At 44.7% G+C, this 20,194-nt stretch overlaps 1 protein-coding gene across 2 annotated transcripts in view; it reads left to right on the top strand.

Moving 5' to 3' along the window:
• The window catches only part of CRH (corticotropin releasing hormone), a 197,159-nt gene that overhangs the window by 109,677 nt on the left and 67,288 nt on the right, over positions 1-20,194 (top strand). Inside the window, exon 5 of one of the 2 annotated variants that reach the window (XM_082433756.1) lies at positions 4,229-4,334. The gene's annotated coding sequence lies outside the window, so the exon portion shown is untranslated. Of the gene's footprint in view, positions 1-3,646; positions 4,335-20,194 lie in introns of those variants that run through there. The other variant, XM_082433757.1, reaches the window with a different exon arrangement.

The raw sequence follows: 20,194 nt of genomic DNA, 5'->3' as shown, positions 1-20,194 counted from the left end.
AAATGCAAATTAAAAGCAGAATGAGATACCATAACACACCTTTAAGAATGGCTGAAAAAATACATATGATAATACCAAATGCTGATGAGGATGCAAGAAACTGGATCACTGATACATTGCTGATAAGAATGGAAAATGGCACAGCCTCTCTGGAAAACAGTTTGGCAGTTTCTGTCTATGCAATTATTAAGTTATTTTTTATAACATCAATAGCTAGTGCCTATAAGAGCTTCCACAGCTGACTCATCCTTCTTTTGATTGACTTGTTCTTTTTAAAAATAGCAGTTACTTTCAATGAAGCTATGGTCAAATCCACAAGCCTGGGAGCCATCTTGTCTCCGATGCATTTGGGTATCTTGTACTCTTGTGCATTGATTTTAAGCCATGCTATTGCCCATGATTTCTAAGTTCTTGGATGAACATCATTACAACTTTGAAATTTTGACAACTTTAAAAAATAGCTGTCACTGTTACTGTTTTTCTCCAGGACATTGACTTTGAACCCATTTAGGACTCCTATTGAGGTTTCCCATGACTTTCCCTGAGTAATATTGGGAAAAAGCCAGAGTTGATTCTCAGTTTCTCACCTCTGCATCCTGTGCTCCAGCTGTGAAGCCAAAGGGAATGCATTGTTGGGCAAGAATGCACCTGTAACGTGAAGTATTTCTGGAAACCCCACTGTGTTCTCAGCCTCACACCCAGTGAAGAGAACTTGCTCCATGTGATTAGACAAGTGGAGTGTGGCACAGAGAGAACTAAAGTTCCTCTGTGGTGTATTAGAGTGTCTGGGTCCAGAGGGTCCTTCAGGTTTTGCCAGGTCGGCAGACTCCAAATCCAGTAGTGGTTCCTGGGGTTTCTTTGTCCATTGAAGTGACTACGGAGTGACTTCTTCATGGAACCCATAGTGTCACCTTCATGGGGCAAACTTCCTTGGGATTTAACCAGATGTTGATCCAAACCAAGCCTATAGCATCCAAAGCCCAAAATGAGGCTGCCCTGCCCATTAACAGTGCATTTCTAGCAGGAGGATAGTGGTTTTGAGGCAAGGGAAGGTATTTAGTATGTGCTCGCTGCCTGACTGCTTTTCAGCCGTGGCGGTCTGGGCTCTTGTTAATTTGTCTGACTGTCCTCATGTCTTAAGCCAGAGGAGTGAGAAGTAGTATGTGCTGGGTTGGAAAGGTCAGCCTTGCCAGAATGAGGTTCTATCCTTGTTAACATCTTGGTTTCCTTAATCTCTGCTGTTTCTCTTTCTCTGCAATTTTCGTTCACTGGATCTTTGGTTCAGTAATTCTTTTGTTTACTGACATTTGGAAGGTAGAAACAGAAGAAAAGATTTTAAACTTTGAATTCCCACTGTTTGGGGTCCAGCACATGATTTTTTTTCCCCCTTCAGATTGGAAGTATTTGGATAAGACTAAATTTTAATTTTTTCTTTAGTAGATTATCCTTGATATTTTATTTTATCATTATTCAAATCTGCTATAAGTTTGTATGTATCAAGATTGTTTTGTATTGCAGGATTCTTCAGGCACAAGTGGAGCTTATGTAGCCAATTGTATTCAGCGTTCACAATGCACACATAGACAGTCCATCATTTTTGATGATAAAAGCTCCTTAGGATGTGGACTGGCATAGCTGTTCATAACAGAAAGTTTAAATTGGTGGAAAATAAACTTCGTTTCTGAGGCAATAAAACATCAATGACAAAATCACTAGCAATGCCACAATCCCTTGTAGGATTTTATATTTGAACAATAATGAAAAGAAAAACAGAAATGAGAACTTGCCCCTCCCGAGAGCTTACTTTTTTTCTCTCTACATTCCCTGGCCGGAAGCCTCAATTTTTCAATGGTGAGTTTTTAGAAGAGCGTCGTTTTGCATTTCCTGGACAATCTATCACACAGTGACTCACAGAGCTGGGGTGTGCAGGGCGGGCACATCGGGTTGCTCTGACTGAGAACAAGATGACATGATGTCATAGTCAGCTCCGTGTAATGCGTCATCCACACAAGATCACCAAGCAGCTCTTGCCTTGATTCTGAACCTCAGAAGATACTGCAAAATGCTGGAGGGAAAAATCTGTCTTATGGGATTGTCTGCCGCAGGCATAAAATAAAAATCAATTTGATCCTTTGGAGGTACCTCTACTCCCAAAGGATCCCAATGTACTCAGCTCCTGCCCCAGGAGTATTAGTCACACATCTCTGAAACATCTCCTCTGTGCTAGAAAAGGCAGTTCCCTCGGAGGCAGCCCTCTCTGCAACAGGTTTTATTTTGAGTGGGATATTAAATAGTACTTCTAATTAAAATGACAGGGGAAATTGTAGGGAGGCAAAATGTAATTTCCCATGTTGGAATATGACCAAGACATAGTGGTTAATAATCCTTTTTTAAAGGACTATATGACTTAAGGGGAAAAGAACCCTCTTCATTGCAGAAGACACAGTGTGAGTTCACAGGGACTTGGATAGGATGAAAGGGTCAGAGGAAACAGGTCAGAACAGCTGGAGGAAGGGTGGACAGTACCCAATAACTAGGAGATCAAATCAACCAGTAGGTTTAAGTGGATGAGAAAGCTATCAGGTCATCATCTGTATGAAAATACGTGTCTGGTGTTTTAGGAATGTTGTTAGAATTGAACTGGCCATCAAATGACAAGGTACAATTTCCTCCTGAGACTCTTGAGTGTCCAACATCTTGAAGAGGGAGAATGCTTGAGAGACCACCTGCTCCGTCTTCTGCATTCAGGTTGAATTGTTTAAAAGCATCTCAGAAAGTTGAGAAGCTACCCTACTTTAAAAAAAAATTCCGGGGGAGGAATATCAGAGAACCAAAGGTAACATATCTAAGTTAGAAACCTCAAGTTTCAACTAAAAGTGGGCTCTTCTTGTTCTTCCTGTAGAGGAAATGAAAAGTACCTCTTCACTGTGTGAAAGCCATTCCCGCACTTGAAAGACAGTGTTACACAGCTCTTTTTGCTAAACTCAGTAATCCTATTTCCTTAAAACTTTTTCTAAGTTTTATTTCCCAATTCTGATTCTCTGATGGTTAGAGGGTCTGCTACTAAATGGGAGAGCCCTCGAAACCTGCCAGAACTTCACTTATTTAAAGCATTTTAACTATTATTATTTTATATTCACTCTGAAGAATCTACAGAGCCCTTCACTGAGGAGATGGCAGAGAGCTGACGGGCTGACAGGAGAGAGCCACTGAAATCTTTGAACTGTCTGTATAGCCCACGAACTGGTGACACGTTGTAAACTAATGATGGAAGCCAATGATGTTGTAAAGCAACTTTGATTGAATTGAGCTTCCAGGTGGCGCCTGGCAGAAGGGCCTCAGAGCAAGGCATCACGGGAGACTCGTGGGCGCCGTGATTGTCTAGTCGTCGGCTGGGAGGTTTCAAGGCGCTGCTCCTGTTTTCCTTCCAGCCCTGGCACCAAATGGCTGACCCACAGGTACACTTCCTGGGAGTGGTCAGGGCCCAGTGCCTTCATTCCGCTGACTTGGGTGTACAAGGGTGGTGTTCCAGAGGCCGTTTCCTCCTTTGCAGCCCGTCCGTGATCCACGTAAGTTGCACTAGGTGGATGGTGCTGTTTGGCTTCAGCTTCTTTCTCTTATGTGTGTGAACCACTGTGTTAAAGGTAACACCACATGTGAATTTGGCTAAACTAATTAAAACAGTGAAGTTAATTGTCTAAATAACATAGAGTCATAGCAAATTAAAAGCCAAATACCACAATATGATAAAATGTAATTTTCAGTAACCTCGAACTCACTTCAATTTCTTCTTAGGCTAACCCTGATTCTAAGAAAATATTTTAAAAGCGTTCATTCAACAAATACGTTTTGAGACACCCTTTAATACCAAGTACTGTGCTAGGCATCGGATTTGCAATAATAAATAAGACAAAGTTGATTCCTTTCCACAGAGACATGATAGTCTGCAGGAATACAGTCTTCTAATGGATTAAAAACCTCTCCTGGAATTGCAGTTCTTTCAGGATATAGAAGGTGCCTGGTGTCTGGCTCTAGTTCCTGAGAGTTTCAGAGCAGGAAATGTCAAAATTAAAAATGCACCAGGTGAAGGCAGGCTTTCAATGTATTGCTTCTAGTTCTCAGAAGAAAAGTGTCGTTTGATCCTTTGTTTCCCTGTGGTAAAGCAGAAGGGAGAAAGGAGAAATGTGGGGTCATGTCCACAGCCTAAGTCCCATGATTTTTTTCCCAGAGGGATTCCAGGAGCTTCTCAGTCGCTTCAGCTTTCTCTCATCTTCCATCAGATGAACAGCTTCTAACCTGCTTCAGTTTCCCCTCATCTTCCTTCAGATGCACAGGTTAGTTTCATATACTAATTCTCTTACCTACGTCTTCTGATTCCCTGTGATTTTTATAGTGCGGCGTCTGAGACAGTTTACTTATATTTTCAAATAAGTATTTATAATCAAATAGGTTCATTAAAAATTGTACACGTTCATTAAATTTGGAAAACATAGGTACGTAGAAAGAAAAAGTCTATAATCCCACCACCTAAACATATTCACCATTTATATTTTGGTGAACTGTCTCCCAGGCTATATTTTTTCTTTGTATAACTGTTATTTTAAAATGTGAAATCATATGCACACTTTGTTCCCTTAGACTTTTGACTTAGCATTATATCCTAAGCATTTTCCATAGTATAACATTCCTTCAGAATCCTTGTTTAATTATGTCCTGATATTCCATTGAGTGGAGTCATCTTATTTTATTTAACTATGTTGTCTCCTACATAGACTTATGGTTTTTCACAGTTATAAACAATGCTAAGATGAATTGCTGTGCAGATTATTTTCATCTAAAACTGGGAAGATATCAGTTTATATCAAAATTAACTCATCGGAATCTCTTGCGTAAGACATTGGGCTTTGAAACAGAACTCTAAACTTTCCAAACACCCACGGTAAACCCCTCTCTGGTCCCCCACTCTCCTGTGTGAGGAGGGAAGTCTTGCTGCTCCTGTTGGTTTCCCCTTTCTCCTGTCAATCATGTCATTTCCCCCATCCAGCCTTGCTTGAATGGAGCCTTCATCAGTCAGGTTTACGAATGACTAGAGCGTCTTTCTGGAAATGGTTCAGTCGGCCCTTGCGTTGCTGCGTCTAAGTAAAGCACAGACTTTGGCAACTGTCTGATAAATTTGCCTCGAGCTTTCTAGAAACAATTTAGGTCTGAATGATGTAGTTTGGTTGGAGTCAGGGATGTTGCACCTTGCCGATAACTGGGTGTTTTTCAGGGGAAGGGGCCAGGCCCTCTCCTTAGCAGACGTATGGAGGAGTGGAGTGGGCCGACTGTCAGGAGAGTGGGTGTGGAAGCTCCAGAGATGTGGCTTGGAAGTGGGGTCACAGAATCCAGGAGAAGAGCGGTGAGGGATGGCCAGTAACGGCTCATGTGAAGTCAGCTCGCGGCGTGGCCACCAGTGATGGATTTAGACACTCCCGTGTGCTTGGTCGAATGTCTGCATGAGCATGTGAATTGGAAAGGGAGTCTCATGCAGCATATTATTTCTATTTTGGTTGGTATTTCCTAAGATGGACAGTTGGAACATTAAGAATTTTGTGGGCCAATTACATGCTTTTGAGCTCTATATTGCCACATACTTCATATGATATATGACATGGAAAGTAAGATATGCGTGATTGCTTTAGATAATTTTGCCATTTGATTATGATATTGTAAGTTTTGAGCTTGAGAGTTTAGGCAACACCCAAGACCATTGAGCAGGAGGACGTGAAACGTCGCTGCCATGCCACCCGCCTGCGAGCATCCAGGGCTGCTTTGTACCGCGGCGCCACACGCAGGGGCTGCTCCAGGTCGGGGAGGCAAAGAACAGTGTGTGCGCATGTGTGTGTGTGTGTGGTGGCGTGTGCTACTCTGGGATGAACACCCAGCGGCGGGCCCTCCTGACAAATTCCTAGAACGAGTCATTGCTACTGCTCTATGGGCCCAACGTGCCGATGGGTGTGACTCTGCAGACCTGTGCACACCTGTCACTGGAGCTGCCCTGGAGGTATCTGGATTTGGTCAAGGGTGAGGGAGTATTGCTTGGCCCTCTGTAAACCATAATATTACCAGTCAGGGCCTCCTAGGGGAAATGTCTTCTCTTGCCATCTGCGTGATTCCTCTCACCCAGGAAGCAGTGGGCAGTGTGCAGTGAGCAGCAGTTGGGCACCAGAATAGCTGATTCTCAAATGCCAGCCCATTTCAACTCTCTGATTTTTCGGGGATGGTGCTAGGGCCCTGGGAAGGGATGCGGAATTACACCGTGCCAGCCAGGCTGGGCTCCCCCCGGCAGCCTCTGCTGCAGGCAGGGGGGTCACACCACTCACTTGCTCTCTGATCCTGTGGGAAGAAGCTCTCCCAGTCCTAATCGTTTTCCACATGCACAGCTGTCATGCCTCAGAGGGACCAAGAAATAAAAGGGGTTTGAAGAGAGGTGCAGGCAGCTACACGTGTGTGTAATTGAAATTTTCTTTGCAGTACTTCTCCCCATACGGGTTTAATTGCTCACAGATAATTAAACCATAGAGAGGTCTTGAGAGGCTTACAAGAGGAGACTAGATAACCCCCAGCAGCACACCCACTGCATTCCCGAGGCGTCTTCCCATCCTGGCTCTGTACAGTGGGGTAAATGGACGACGTTGTTCTGGCCTGGTGCTGAAGGAATATAAAGAATCTGGGGTATTATTCACGGTGCCAAGTAAGTTCTTGTCTTAGAGAAGTGCCCAAAGCTGTAATGTCCACTCAGTTCAATTTTAGTGGGGAACTGAGGCACTCTACCAGGTCAAAGGGAGAAGAGCCTTTTCTCCAAGCTGACTTTTCTAGTTTCGCTGCTTACGTGAGCCAAACGCACCAGGATTGACTCAACTCCCCTCTTTATTTAGCATATCTAAACCATATAGTTACGCTCGACCTGACATTTTAGTTCTCACCAGGCCATTCCCAAATTTACCCTGAAATGCATTCTGTGAAACCCTGAGGAGAAATTTTTTGTTTGTTTGGTTGGTTTTTTACATCTTTATTGGAGTATAATTGCTTTACAATGTTGTGTTAGTTACTGCTGTGTAAAAAAGTGAATCAGCTATAAATACACATATATCCACATATCCCCTCCCTCTTGCGTCTCCCTCCCACCCCTCCTATCCCACCCCTCTAGGTGGTCACAAAGCACCGAGCTGATCTCCCTGTGCTATGCAGCTGCTTCCCACTAGCTATCTATTTTACGTTTGGTAGTGTATATTGGTCCATGCTACTCTCTCACCTCGTCCCAGCTTCCCCTCCCCACCATGTCCTCAAGTCCATTCTCTACATCTGCGTCTTTATTCCTGTCCTGCCCCTAAGTTCATCAGAACCTTTTTTTTTTTTTTAGATTCCATATATATGTATTAGGATATGGTATTTGTTTTTTCTCTTTCTGACTTACTTCACTCTGTATGACAGACTCTAGGTCCATCCACCTCACTACAAATAACTCAATTTTGTTTCTTTTTATGGCTGAGTAATATTCCATTGTATATATGTGCCACATCTTCTTTATCCATTCATCTGTCAGTGGACACTTAGGTTGCTTCCATGTCCTGGCTATTGTAAATAGTACTGCAATGAACATTGTGGTACATGACTCTTTTTGAATTATGGTTTTCTCAGGGTATATGCCCAGTAGTGGGATTGCTGGGTCATATGGTAGTTCTATTTTTAGTTTTTTAAGGAACCTCCATACTGTTCTCCATAGTGGCTGTGTCAGTTTACATTGCCACCAACAGTGCAAGAGGGCTCCCTTTTCTCCACACCCTCTCCAGCATTTATTGCTTGTAGACTTTTTGATGATGGCCATTCTGACTGGTGTGAGGTGCTACCTCATTGTGGTCTTGATTTGCATTTCTCTAATGACTAGTGATGTTGAGCATCCTTTCATGTGTTTGTTGGCAATCTGTACATCTTCTTTGGAGAAATGTCTGTTTAGGTCTTCTGCCCATTTTTGGACTGGGTTGTTTGTTTTTTTTTTGATATTGAACTGCATGAGCTGCTTGTATATTATGGAGATTAATCCTTTGTCAGTTGCTCTGTTTGCAAATATTTTCTCCCATTCTGAGGGTTGTCTTTTTGTCTCGTTTGTAGTTTCCTTTGCTGTGCAAAAGCTTTTAAGTTTCATTAGGTCCCATTTGTTTATTTTTGTTTTTATTTCCATTTCTCTAGGAGGCGGGTCAAAAAGGATCTTGCTGTGATTTATGCCATAGAGTGTTCTGCCTATGTTTTCCTCTAAGAGTTTTATAGTGTCTGGCTTTATATTTAGGTCTTTAATCCATTTTGAGTTTATTTTTGTGTATGGTGTTAGGGAGTGTTCTAATTTCATCTTTTACATGTAGCTGTCCAGTTTTCCCAGCACCACTTATTGAAGAGGCTGTCTTTTCTCCACTGTATATTCTTGCTTCCTTTTTCAAAGACAAGGTGACCATATGTGCGTGGGTTTATCTCTGGGCTTTCTAGCCTGTTCCATTGATCTCTATTTCTGTTTTTGTGCCAGTACCATACTGTCTTGATTACTATAGCTTTGTAGTAGACTCTGAAGTCAGGGAACCTCATTCCTCCAGCTCCATTTTTCTTTCTCAAGATTGCTTTGGCTATTCAGGGTCTTTTGTGTTTCCATACAAATTGTGAAATTTTTTGTTCTAGTTCTGTGAAAAATGCCCTTGGCAGTTTGATAGGGATTGCATTGAACCTGTAGATTGCTTTTGGTAGTATAGTCATTTTAACAATGTTGATTCTTTGTGTCCAAGAACATGGTATATCTCTCTATCTGTTTGTATCATCTTTGATTTCTTTCATCAGTGTCTTATAGTTTTCTGCATACAGGTCTTCTGTCTCAAGGAGAAATTATTGATGGATGGAGTCAGACTATGGGCTGATGAGGGCCCACGTTAGGATGGGAGAACTTGCCTTGAGGAATGGGGTGAAAATGGGTGATGACTGTGATGTCACAAATCTCACAGAGGAGTATTTGTTGTTGGTGTTTTACTTGTGCTTTTTGGGTTTATAAGGGAGGAGGAGTGATGTCTAGAAGCAGCAGTAGGGAGCAGGAAGAATACCCATGTGTCTTCCTGGTGTGTGAGAAACGAGTGAATGAGCAACCTCCTCTGAGAGGCCTTAAGGGAAGGTGATATCAACTTACTCAGTGCATACGTGTTGTGCACATACGGTGCTGTCATGATCTGGGGAGAGAGGCCTGATGCTGTACTGAGATCAGCTCCCTTCTGAGCCAGCTTTCAACCAAGTCAAGGAGGGTCAGTCAGGTAAAGGCAGAGCTCTGTGGGGTTTGAGGGTGTCCAGTCATCCACTTACAATGGACAGGGGTCCAGGGTTGGAGGGGAGAGGGTTGGAGGGAGGGAGCAGAGAGGGTCTAAGTGAGAGACCCAGGAAGCCCCTCGCTTGTCTCTGTTTCTTCTGCAGCTGCTTCCTGCTCCTTTTCTCTACACTGGCTTTCTCTACTGCTCGGTCCACTTGGCAGAAAATGGCTGTATTCAAGGCCCCTGGGTCTTTATATCTCCTCTGTTTCAGGGGCCAGCCCAGACTGAAACTGGATGCTTTTAGCCCTGACTCCAAAGTTCCAACTCTGGCCCAACTTAGGCCACCCATAGCTGGGAGGGTGGGTCACAGAGTACAGATATGCCTGGCATGCCTAGCTTGGCACGGGGGCTTGTTGAGAACTGGGTGAACAGCCTACAGGGTGTCTTCCCCAGGGCACTTTTCAGGGGTCTGAGGGTTGGGGAGGATGTTGAGTGTGAGTCCTTCAGTCTGGAGTTTGTATGGGGGCAGATGCTGCCGTTGGTCTCCCTGGTACGTTGCTGCTACTCCCTGAAGTCGCCTTCACACAACTCCAAAGGCAGAAAAGTGCCAAAATATCCTCAGCCTAATTGGGTTAACCTTAATAATAAACAGCTTTACACCCCTGCTCTAGTATTGAAAGGAATCTACGTTGGTTTTCCTCCTCCTGAGCAGGTCAACACTAATTGGCAGCATGTTTGTATTCATAAAGAAAATGCAGTATATCTTTGATCCAGATGAAAAATAAATTTACACCTAAAATGACAAAGTAACATTTTATTAATTTCCCTCCAGCAACTAAGTTTCATAGCTGCACAGTTCTCTTCTTACAGCAAAGGAGTCCCCTTTGCCTTTAGACACGCTCTTTGGTCCTCCAAAGGCAACGTCAGAGCTAGTACAGCTGCTGGTGTCCCTGACTTACTGGGCCTGCATCACTCTCCTTATTTCCTGGTGCTGACAGCTAGATCAGCCCTGTTATTGATGATGGCAGGTGTGGCCTTTGGTGTCTGATGAATGGAGCCTGGGCCGAGGTTTATGGATTATATTTTTAATGGGATACAGTCAAAACTCAAAGAACCCTTGGGTCCTTGGCGTGACACTCCCTGCTTGGACAGACCCTGTCAACAAGAGGGGTCTATTTTTAGAGAAGATGGAAAAGGGCTCCCAGGGGCAGAGGGAATAAATCAAGCTTAATACCCTGTATTTATTTACTCATTCATTTATAAGTTCAGGTTTTCAACATGATGTCATCCTCTTGATGCACAGTAATGATCCACTGAACCCTACCCTCAGGGAGCTTTCCATCGAGTAACGAGCAATTTCCATTGGCACAAGTACTTCGATGGGGAGTAGAGGCATTAGGAGAGAATTTAGGAAACGTACTGACCTGCACCTCTGGGGAGGTGAGACGTCTCCAGGAGGAGGTGGTGAGTAAGCAGTGATGTGAAGATGAGCAGGTGTCAGGGTATTGTTCTAGGCACAGGGCACAGCTTCTTTGAGGACGGGAGAGCAGGGTGTCTAAGAGGATCTCCGGAAGCCAGGAGCACAGGAGTGTGGGTGGCCTGGGGCTGGAGCAGGAGCCATGCTGTGCTGGCCAAGATGCCTGGACTTCCTCCCAAGGGGAATGGGAGCTGCTGGAAGGCTTTAAGCAGTGGAGGGGGATGAAGGCTCCTCTCCTGCCTTAGCACCTCCAGCTCCTCCTGCAGGGTCAACAATGCTTTAGTTAAATATCACAAGTCCCCCTTTGTAAATATTCCCAGAACAACACTCATTTTAACGATACTCAATTAGAAGTGAATTAAAATGAAGAAAATTCACACATGTGGTCCTGTCTCCAGGGTCAGCCAAGGTCCTTTCTCAGCTTCCTCTCTTCCTTTACTCAGTTCCTGCAAACGCTTGTGACTCAAGCCCCTTGTTAAATATCACAAGTCCACCTTTGTAAATGTTCCCAGAAGAATACTCGTTTTATCCATGTGGAGGAATTAGAAGTGAATTAAAAGGAAGAAAATTCATGTGTTTGGTCCTGTCTCCAGGATCAGCCAAGGTCCTTTCTCAGCTTCGTCTCTTCCTTTACTCAGTTCCTGCAAACGCTTGTGACTCAAGCCCTGGACTCCTGTCCAGCAGGGCCTCTGGCCTTGGCACAGTGAATGGCCTCTGTAGGAGCCCATGACACGTGTTTGTCTCTGCTCGCCTGATGGAAGCTGAGTTACTTGCCCTGTGAGGCATGCAGGAACCTGTATCATTTCTGCAGAGTCTGTAGAAAGTGTGGGGACAGGAATTGAAGGCACAGCTGTTACAGTGAGGCTGCGCGAGGATGCCCCTGGGACCCAGTCTGCTGGAGCTTTACTGGGGTTCAAGGAGGTTATTTTCATCTCTTTGGTGCTGCTTCATTCTGTGCTTCCACTCAGGTTGCCTTCTTGCCTCGTCCCACTGTTTGTGTCAACTGGAGGGCAGCAGGGGGTGGGGGAGACAATTGAGGAAGATTACAGTTATGTCAGTAAGACATGATATAAGTGTATGTGCTCTATGCTGGAAGTGCAAGAGGACAAAGTTAAGTTCCATTCAATTCAAAGTTTTATTTCTGGATTTCCCTGGTGGTGCAGTGGTTAAGAATCCGCCTGCCAATGCAGGGGACACGAGGTTGATCCCTTGTCCGGGAAGATCCCATGTGCTGCGGAGCAACTAAGCCCGTGTGCCACAAATACTGAGCCTGAGCTCTAGGGCCCATGTGCCGCAACTACTGAGCCTGCGTGCCACACCTACTGAAACCCGCGCATCTAGAGCCCGTGCTCCACAACAAGAGAAGCCACTGCAATGAGAAGCCCACGCACCACAATGAACAGTAGCCCCTGCTTGTGGCAACTAGAGAAAGCCCATACGCCTCAACGAAGACACAATGCAGCCAAAAATAAATAATTAATTTTTTAAAAAGATATACAATGTGATGATTTGATGATTACCGCAATGAGATTGATTAACATATCCATCACCTCACATAATTACAATGTGCTTATGTGAGGTGAGAACACTTAAGATCTTCTCTTAGCAACTTTCAAGTATGTAATACAGTGTTATTAACTGTAGTCACCATACTATATATTAGATATCTAGAGCTTATTCATCTTATAACTGGAAGTTTATACCCTTGGATCAACATCTCCTCAATTCCCCCACATCCTAGCCACTGGCAATGCCTATTCTAATCTCTGTTTCTGTGAGTTTGGCTTTTTTTTAGATCCCACATATAAGTGATATTGTACAGTATTTGTCTTTCTTTGTCTGACTTATTTCACTTAGCATAATGCCTTCAAAGTCCATCCATTTTGTCACAAATGGCCGGATTTCCTTCTTTTTCATGGCTGAATAATATTCCATTGTGTATGTATGTGTGTATGTGCATAGATGTGTATATATATATCTTCTTTATCCATTCATCTGTTGGTGGACACTTAGGTTGTTTCCATGTCTTGGCTATTTTGAATAACGTTTTGAATGATGCTGTAGTGAACATGGGAAGGGGGGAGCAGATATCCCTTACAGATAATGATTTTATTTCCTTAGGATATATACCCAGAAGTGGGATTGCTGAGTAATATGGTGGCTCTGTTTTTAATTTTTTGAGGAACCTCTATATTATTTTCTATAGTGGCTCACCAATTTATGTTCCCACCAACAGTGCACAAGGGTTCCCTTTCTTCCACACCCTCACCAACACTTGTTATCACTTGTCTTTTTGCTAATAACTATTCTAATACATGTGAGTTGATATCTCATTGACGTTTTGATTTTTATTTCCCGGATGATTAGTGATGTTGAGTGTCTTTTCAAGTACCTGTTGGCCATTTGTATGTCTTCTTTGGAAAAATGTCTATTCAGGTTCTTTGCCCATTTCTTAATCAGATTATTTGGGGTTTTTTTTGCTATTGGGTTGTGTGAGTTCCTTATATATTTTGAATATTAACTCCTATGTCATATATGGTTTTCAGATATTTTCTCCCATTCTGTAGGTTGTGTCTTCACTTTGTCAATTGTTTCTTTTGCTGTGCAAAAGCTTTTTAGTTTCATGTAGTCCCACTTGTTTATTTTTGCTTTCGTTGCTTGTGCTTTTGGTATCATATCCAAAATATTGTTGCCACTACCGATGTAAAGGAACTTTTCCCCTGTATTTTCTTCTAGGAGTTTTATAGTTTCAGGTCTTTTATTTAAATCTTTAATCCATTTCAAGTGAATTGTTGTGAGTGGTGTAAGATAGAGGTCTAGTTTCATTCTTTTGCAAATGTCCAGTTTTCCCAGCACTGTTCATTGAAAAGACTGTCTTTTCCCCAGTGAGTATTCTTGGTTCCCATTTCAAATATCAGTTGACAGTATATGCATGGGTTTATTTCTGGGCTCTTAATTCTGTTCCATTGGTCTACATATATGTTTTTAATGCCAGTCATGTACTGTTTTGATTACTATAGCTATGTAATATAGTTTGAAATCAGGAAGTGTAATGCCTCCAGCTTTGTTATTCTTACTCAAGATTGCTTTGGCTATTCTGGGTCTTTTGTGTATCCATATGAATTTTAGGATTATTTTTTCTATTTCTGTGAAAGATGCCATTGGGATTATCATAGGGATTGCATTGCATCTCTAGATAGCTTTGGGTAGTATGGACATTTTAACAATATTCTTCTGACCCACTAACATGGGATAGCTTTCTATTTATTTGTGTCTTCTTCAGTTTCTTTCATCAGTGTCATAGCTTTCAGTGAACAGATTTCTAATTCTCCAGGTTACATTTATTCCTACGTATTTTGTTGTTTTTGATGCTATTGTAAATGGAATTGTTTATTTCTCTTTTAAATATTTCAGTGTTAATATATAGACATGCCACTGATTTTTGTGTGTTAATATTATATCCTGGAGAGTTACTGAATTTGCTTATTAGTTCTAAGAGATTTTTGGTGGAATCTGTGGGTTTCCTATATATAAAATTATATAATCTTCAGACATAGACAACTTTAGTTCTTTTCCTATGTAAATGCCTTTTCTTTCTTTTTTTCTTGCCTAAATGCTCCAGCTAGGACTGCTCTGAAGGCTTCATGGTACTTAGCAGGTGCTCGATAAATGATCACAATTATTATTAATGAAATGATACATAATAAAAAGCTAGCCATTATTATCAAAATGACCAGTGGTAGAAAGCAAAGGCTATAAGGATGGGGAAATCATACCCTCAAGAACGTTAAAGAATCTCTGCTGAATGGAAGTGGTGGGATTCTTCCTCAATGGGCACCTTTCCATCTGTGCTGTGTTGTTCCTCTCAACCTGATTGTGTACTTTGCTTTCACCATGAAGGATCTTAGCACATCGGAAGGAAGTGTATAAGGCAAATTGGGATTATGCTGCCACAAACGCACCAGAGCACACTGGGAACAAAAGAGTGAATCCACCGCAACATTCATTGACTGGGCTCCTTTGGGTGAGCAGCTGCACAGAGACGACAGCCCCGTTTCACAGTTCTTTAAGTAGGGGATGAAAAGGTCAACACAGGTGTGCCAGTTACTGCAGGACAGTTGTGGCCTTACTTCCAAATGAATCTTCAGCATTATTACCATTGCTGAGGTAGAAGATAGTGGTTTTATTTTAAAACTTGGTTTGAGAAGGCCGGGTGCCACAGACGGTAGCAAAGGGCCTGGCACCAAGCAGTGCTCCTGGCTGCTCCAGTCACAACAGGGGGGTGGAGGGGGGCAGCTCCAAGTGGCCTTTGACATGCAGGAAGCGCGAGCGTGAAGAAGCAGTGACAGCGCCAGCCTTGCGACTCCCCACCCCCTGGAAGAGAAGTGAGGCTGCTGTTGCTCTTCCACCTCAAGGATCTTCATCTAGAAGAACAGGTTCACAGGGCTCAGAGAAAGGCCAGCTAGGAAAACAACCGGAAAAACATCCTTCTGCATTTTGGCAACCATTCATGCGCAGAGCTTGAAAGATGACATTCAGGGCAAAGGTTTGGGGCCCTGAAATTTCACCCCGTTGGGTTGCTGTCTTTGCTGAAGTTTCCAGCTGTTGGGACCAGGCTGGTGTGAGACAAATGGACTAAATCTGCCAGCTCACCTAGTTGTCCTTGATGCTAGAGTCTGGACAGAGGTCACTCAAGCCTGCTGACCATGTGTTCCCTTGTAATCCTGCAGTGAAGGCAGGTAATGGGGCCAGCAGCACAGCTTGCAAAATCCATGACCATCTGCGTTCATTCATCAGCAAACGTCTGATGCCCACGATGTTCCCAGCACTGGGCTGAGAAGGATCTGGGGCTTTGGAGATGCAACTCTGGATCCTTTCTCTCAGAGTCACGGTCAGGTGGGGGACACAGATGAGTGGACTTGATAATGCGGCGTGACGAGGACCAGGCAGGACACCAGAGAAGCGCAGAGGAAAGGGCACCCAGCCCAGCTCAGCCAGGAGGTGACAATCAATTTGTGGCTTTAAGGAGTTGAATGGTGTCCCCCCCACCCCAAAGATATGTGGGAGTCTTAACCTCCAGTACCTCAGAATGTGGCCTTATTTGGACTTGGAGTCTTTACAGAGATAAGTTTAAAATGAGGGTTATCAGAGTGGAGTGGGCCTAACCCAACAAGTGTCCTTATTAAATGGGGAAGATTTAGACGCAAAGGCAGACACCCACACAAGGATAACACCATGAGAAGATTGGAATGATGCTGCCACAAGCCAAGGAACTACCAAAAGCCCAGAGAGGGGCCTGGAACGGGTCCTCCCCAGCACCTCCAGAGGGAACATGGCCCTTCAGACACCTTGATTTTGGACTTCTGGGCTCCACAACTGTGAGACCGTAAACTTCCGTTCTGTTACTGCAGGAACTAGGAAACTAATACAAGGACTCAGGGGTTATACAGGTGGAGAAAGAGGGGAAGGGAGCCCCCAACGCAGGAGAGGAAGTAGGGATACAGTGCGATGTTTGTTGGTACAATCAGGGCACAAGAACAGGCAGGGCAGGGCTGTGGTGGGAGTTCAGAGGCGAGAGGACTGCCCTGTGTTAGGTCAGGGGGTGGCATTTGGGGACCCCATCTTAGAGATCTGAGCTAGTTTGCCTGTCTGGGCCTAAAAACTCCCAAATCCAAATGCCCATTTTTTTCCTGATCTTATTGATTTATCTGTACTTCATCACTGTAATTATGAGATGTCAGTGAAAAGGAACCCTGTGTTTCAGGTCTGGAGCCCTCACGTGGGCTCTGCCTTTGCCCCACATGGATCATGCTGTTGGCTTCATTTTGTTTAGTGCCCCCTCCCTGCCTCAGTTTCCCCACCTCAGTCCCAGCCACAGTCACCATCAAATCAGATTGGGGAGGGTTCAAGTGAGACAATACAGGAAAATGCTTTGACCTCTCGGAAGGAAAATACCTCGGAACTGTACATTTTATTATATTATCAGCATTATTAATAAGATCTTCCCTGCGGGAAAGGCCACATTTTTCGACTCTCTGCTGGGAAGTCATGCTCAGTATTTGATTTCTCTCCATTCAAACCTCACCTTTTCCCAGATTGGTTCTCCTTTAAGTCTCACTTTCAGACCCAGATTGCTTTAGGCCAGTTTTCCATTGGTGGTTTTCTGTCGCCTTCTTTTCAAGGGACCCTCGTAGCACTTGATATGCTTCCCCTGAAGACCACACTCACTTTCTCCCGCCTGAGCTGAGGCCTGGCCTCTCTCCCAACAGCTTCTGCTACACTCAGGAAGGATGCACTCATCTTCCCATCTCATAATGAGGTAAATTACATCATACTCAGCTCAAGACCTGTAAGCCAACCATTCCTAGTGAGAGGGCAGAACTGGATTGCTCGTTTGAAGATGCTCAGAAGGATAAAGGAAAAGGCTTTATTACTATTAATATCAACTAACATTCGCCAGATGCCCTACAGGGCACAAGGTTCTGTACAGCACAGAGAGTGGCACAGCCTTGCCATTATCCAGAAATCTGGGGCCATTGACCGAACCAGAGAAAAAATCACCATCCGGATTCCGATGATCAGGAAGCCTGAAGATTGGATATCATGACTCCCAAACCTGGCTCTGCATCAGCTCCCCAACCTGGAAGTACAATCTGCAAGGTGGGGTCCAGGAATCTGTATTTTTCAGAAGCTGCCTGGCTCTGGGGAGAGGACGGCCGTAATGCTCCAAGAGGTACCATCACCGACTGTGCTATTAGGGATTGGAGGAATTTGATCTCCCTCACGCTTATTCATTCATTCATTCATTCATGCATTCATTCAACAAGTATATTGTCGAGGGCTGGCTCTGGGCCAGATGCTGTGCCACGTGACCTGGCCGACACACCGCTGAGCAGGAAAGACACAGTCTGCCCTCCCAGGAACCAAGGATTCTCGGCTGGATGAGCGAAGGCCTGCGTTCTGCAGAAGAGAGATCAGAGTCCTCGTGGCCGAGAGTGTGGGGGACTGTGGAAATTGGGGAAGAGCGTGCAGCTCCTCCCTTCCGCCTTTCTCGCTTCCTGCCTTTCTGCCACATGTATTTATGGAGGCGACACTTAAGGCTGTGGAGACAGCTTGCCCTGCGTCCACATGTCATACACGGGCAGTAAGATGCTGGGCCAGGTCCTTCCATGACATGGAGCCTCCTAGTGAGGAGAGGGTGACAAGGGGGCCTGGATGTGCAGTGTGAAGTCAGTGTCTGGACATGGTGACAGCTTGATGAGGTAACGGGACAAGGTGCCCTGTCTCACAGAGCTCCCATTCTGGTGGGAAGAGGAAATATAAACAAATAAACAATGAGGACAATGTAAGTTCAGATGGTAACACTGCCATGAAAAGAGAAACTCTGGCAATGAGATGGACAGTGACCCTTTGTGGGCTTGGGGCGTTGGGGGTGACTCCACCGAGGAGGTGCTTGAGGGCTCAGCTGAGACCTGGAAGCCACCTTGCAAAGCTCTCGAGTGAGGGGCATCCCAGGCTGAGAGGACAGTGGGGCGAGCTCAGCCCTTCAGGTCATGGGGAGCTCTGTATGCAGTGTGCAAGGGGAGAGGGTGGGAGGTCAGCTCAAGAGGCAGGCGGGGACCCCGTCCCCTGTAGGGTCCAGTGAGGACTCGGGATTTTATTTTAACTGAGATGGGAAACGATGCGAGGGCTTTAGGCAAGGGAGATACATGATTTAGTTTACGTAGTAAAAATATCCCCCTCCCCTTGTGCAGTTAACATGTCACCAGCACCCACCCAAACCTGAGGTTGGGTTGGTTTCAGACAAAATTTCAGGTTTGGCCTGAAACTGGTGACACTGGACCTTGAAAAGCCAGCGAGATTTGAGGTAGACTCCTCCTCCTCATCACTCTGAAAACACTGCCTAAGTCTCATCCCCTGCCGTTTCCTGGGACAGGGCACTGGGTACAAGCCTCCCCTTTTCTGTCCCTCCCTGCCTTGAGGGTTACCTGTGGCTGTCAGGGCATTGATTCTGTCTTCCTGCCCGAGTTGTGCTGTGTCACAAGGTTAGGTTTCTAAGCCCCAGTTTCTTCCCCCACCTGTGTCCAGGCCAGCCGCCAGCTCATTCACAACTCTGGGGCTCGGTGAGGCAGTTTGGTGCCGTGTGGCTGTAGAGGTACGGAGCTTTCCTGCCTGACTCACCTGGCCCTCCGCATGGGTCGGGCTGGGATGCTGGGCTTCACCTGGCCCTCCGCATGGGTCGGGCTGGGATGCTGGGCTTCACCTGGCCCTCCACATGGGTCGGGCTGGGATGCAGGGCTTCTGGCAGATGCTACAGCGCTTCTATCGGGAAAGGAAGGGAAGGGAGCTTTCTTCTCGGTGTTTTCTTGATTTTCCTGGGACATTCAAGCAAACCCCTGAGAAGTAGGCTTGCTGGTTTATTGGTGGTACTCCTACCTTATTCCAAACATGCTTTAAGATCTCTAACAGATATACGTAAGATATGGATTAGAAAGAATTAAGAAAGAAAGAGGCAAAACAAGAGTGGAGACAAAACGGAGTAGAAATGAGGCCAGTTCAAAATGTAGACTGTAATATCTTTACACTTGCTTGTGGGTGGATGACAATTTTGCTTCTCTCACAAAACACATAAAGGACAGCCCTGCCCCTGTGCCATTGGGGCTAACGTCAGTCTCCACGGCTGACAGATTCATGAGGGGCAGAGGTGTGGCAGGTCCCAGCACGTCCCCAGGGACGATGCAGACAGGCAGGCAGGCAGGTGTTCATGGGGCCAGCCTTCCAGAAGGGGCAGGACTGAAGCAGAGAAAAGATCCTGTGCTTTGGGGTGAGATGCATCTCAGTTTTAATCCCACTGCTCTGCTAGCTAATGCTGTGTGATGTCAAGCAAGTTTCTTAACCTTTCTGAACCTCGGTTTGGTTTCTGCATCATAAAATGGGGCCAATAATGCTTTCCCTGTGAGGACTAAATGATCTATGGAAACTCATAGAATGTACTCTGTGAATAAAGCCGTTAGCACTGTCACCACCAAGATGGGCATGTTGATTGACAATCGGCAAATACTTATTGAAAGCCCACTATGTGAATATCTATGCCGTCTTATTTATACCCACCGTATCCCTGGAAGGAAGGCATTATTACTCATTATTACTCTTATTTTAAGGTAAGGAAATACAGATTCAGAGAAGGCAAGGAATTTGCCTAGGATGCCCAGTGCCCATCTACTTGCCTTTAAGAGGTTAAAAACAGTACTTCAAGAGAACTATAGTAATATTAATTGTAAAAATAATAGGTAACACTTATTGACACCTTTTTGTGTTAGGCACTGTGCTTATACATTTTACATGAGATATCTGGCTTAATCTTTAAAACAGTTCTCTGGGGTAGGTGTTGTCGTTATGC

This window comes from Balaenoptera physalus (genome assembly GCF_965194825.1).
Source record: "Balaenoptera physalus genome assembly, chromosome: 17".
Lineage (NCBI taxonomy): Eukaryota > Metazoa > Chordata > Mammalia > Artiodactyla > Balaenopteridae > Balaenoptera > Balaenoptera physalus.
Note: the sequence above shows the minus strand (reverse complement) of the source record. Positions and strands in the feature narration are given on the sequence as shown.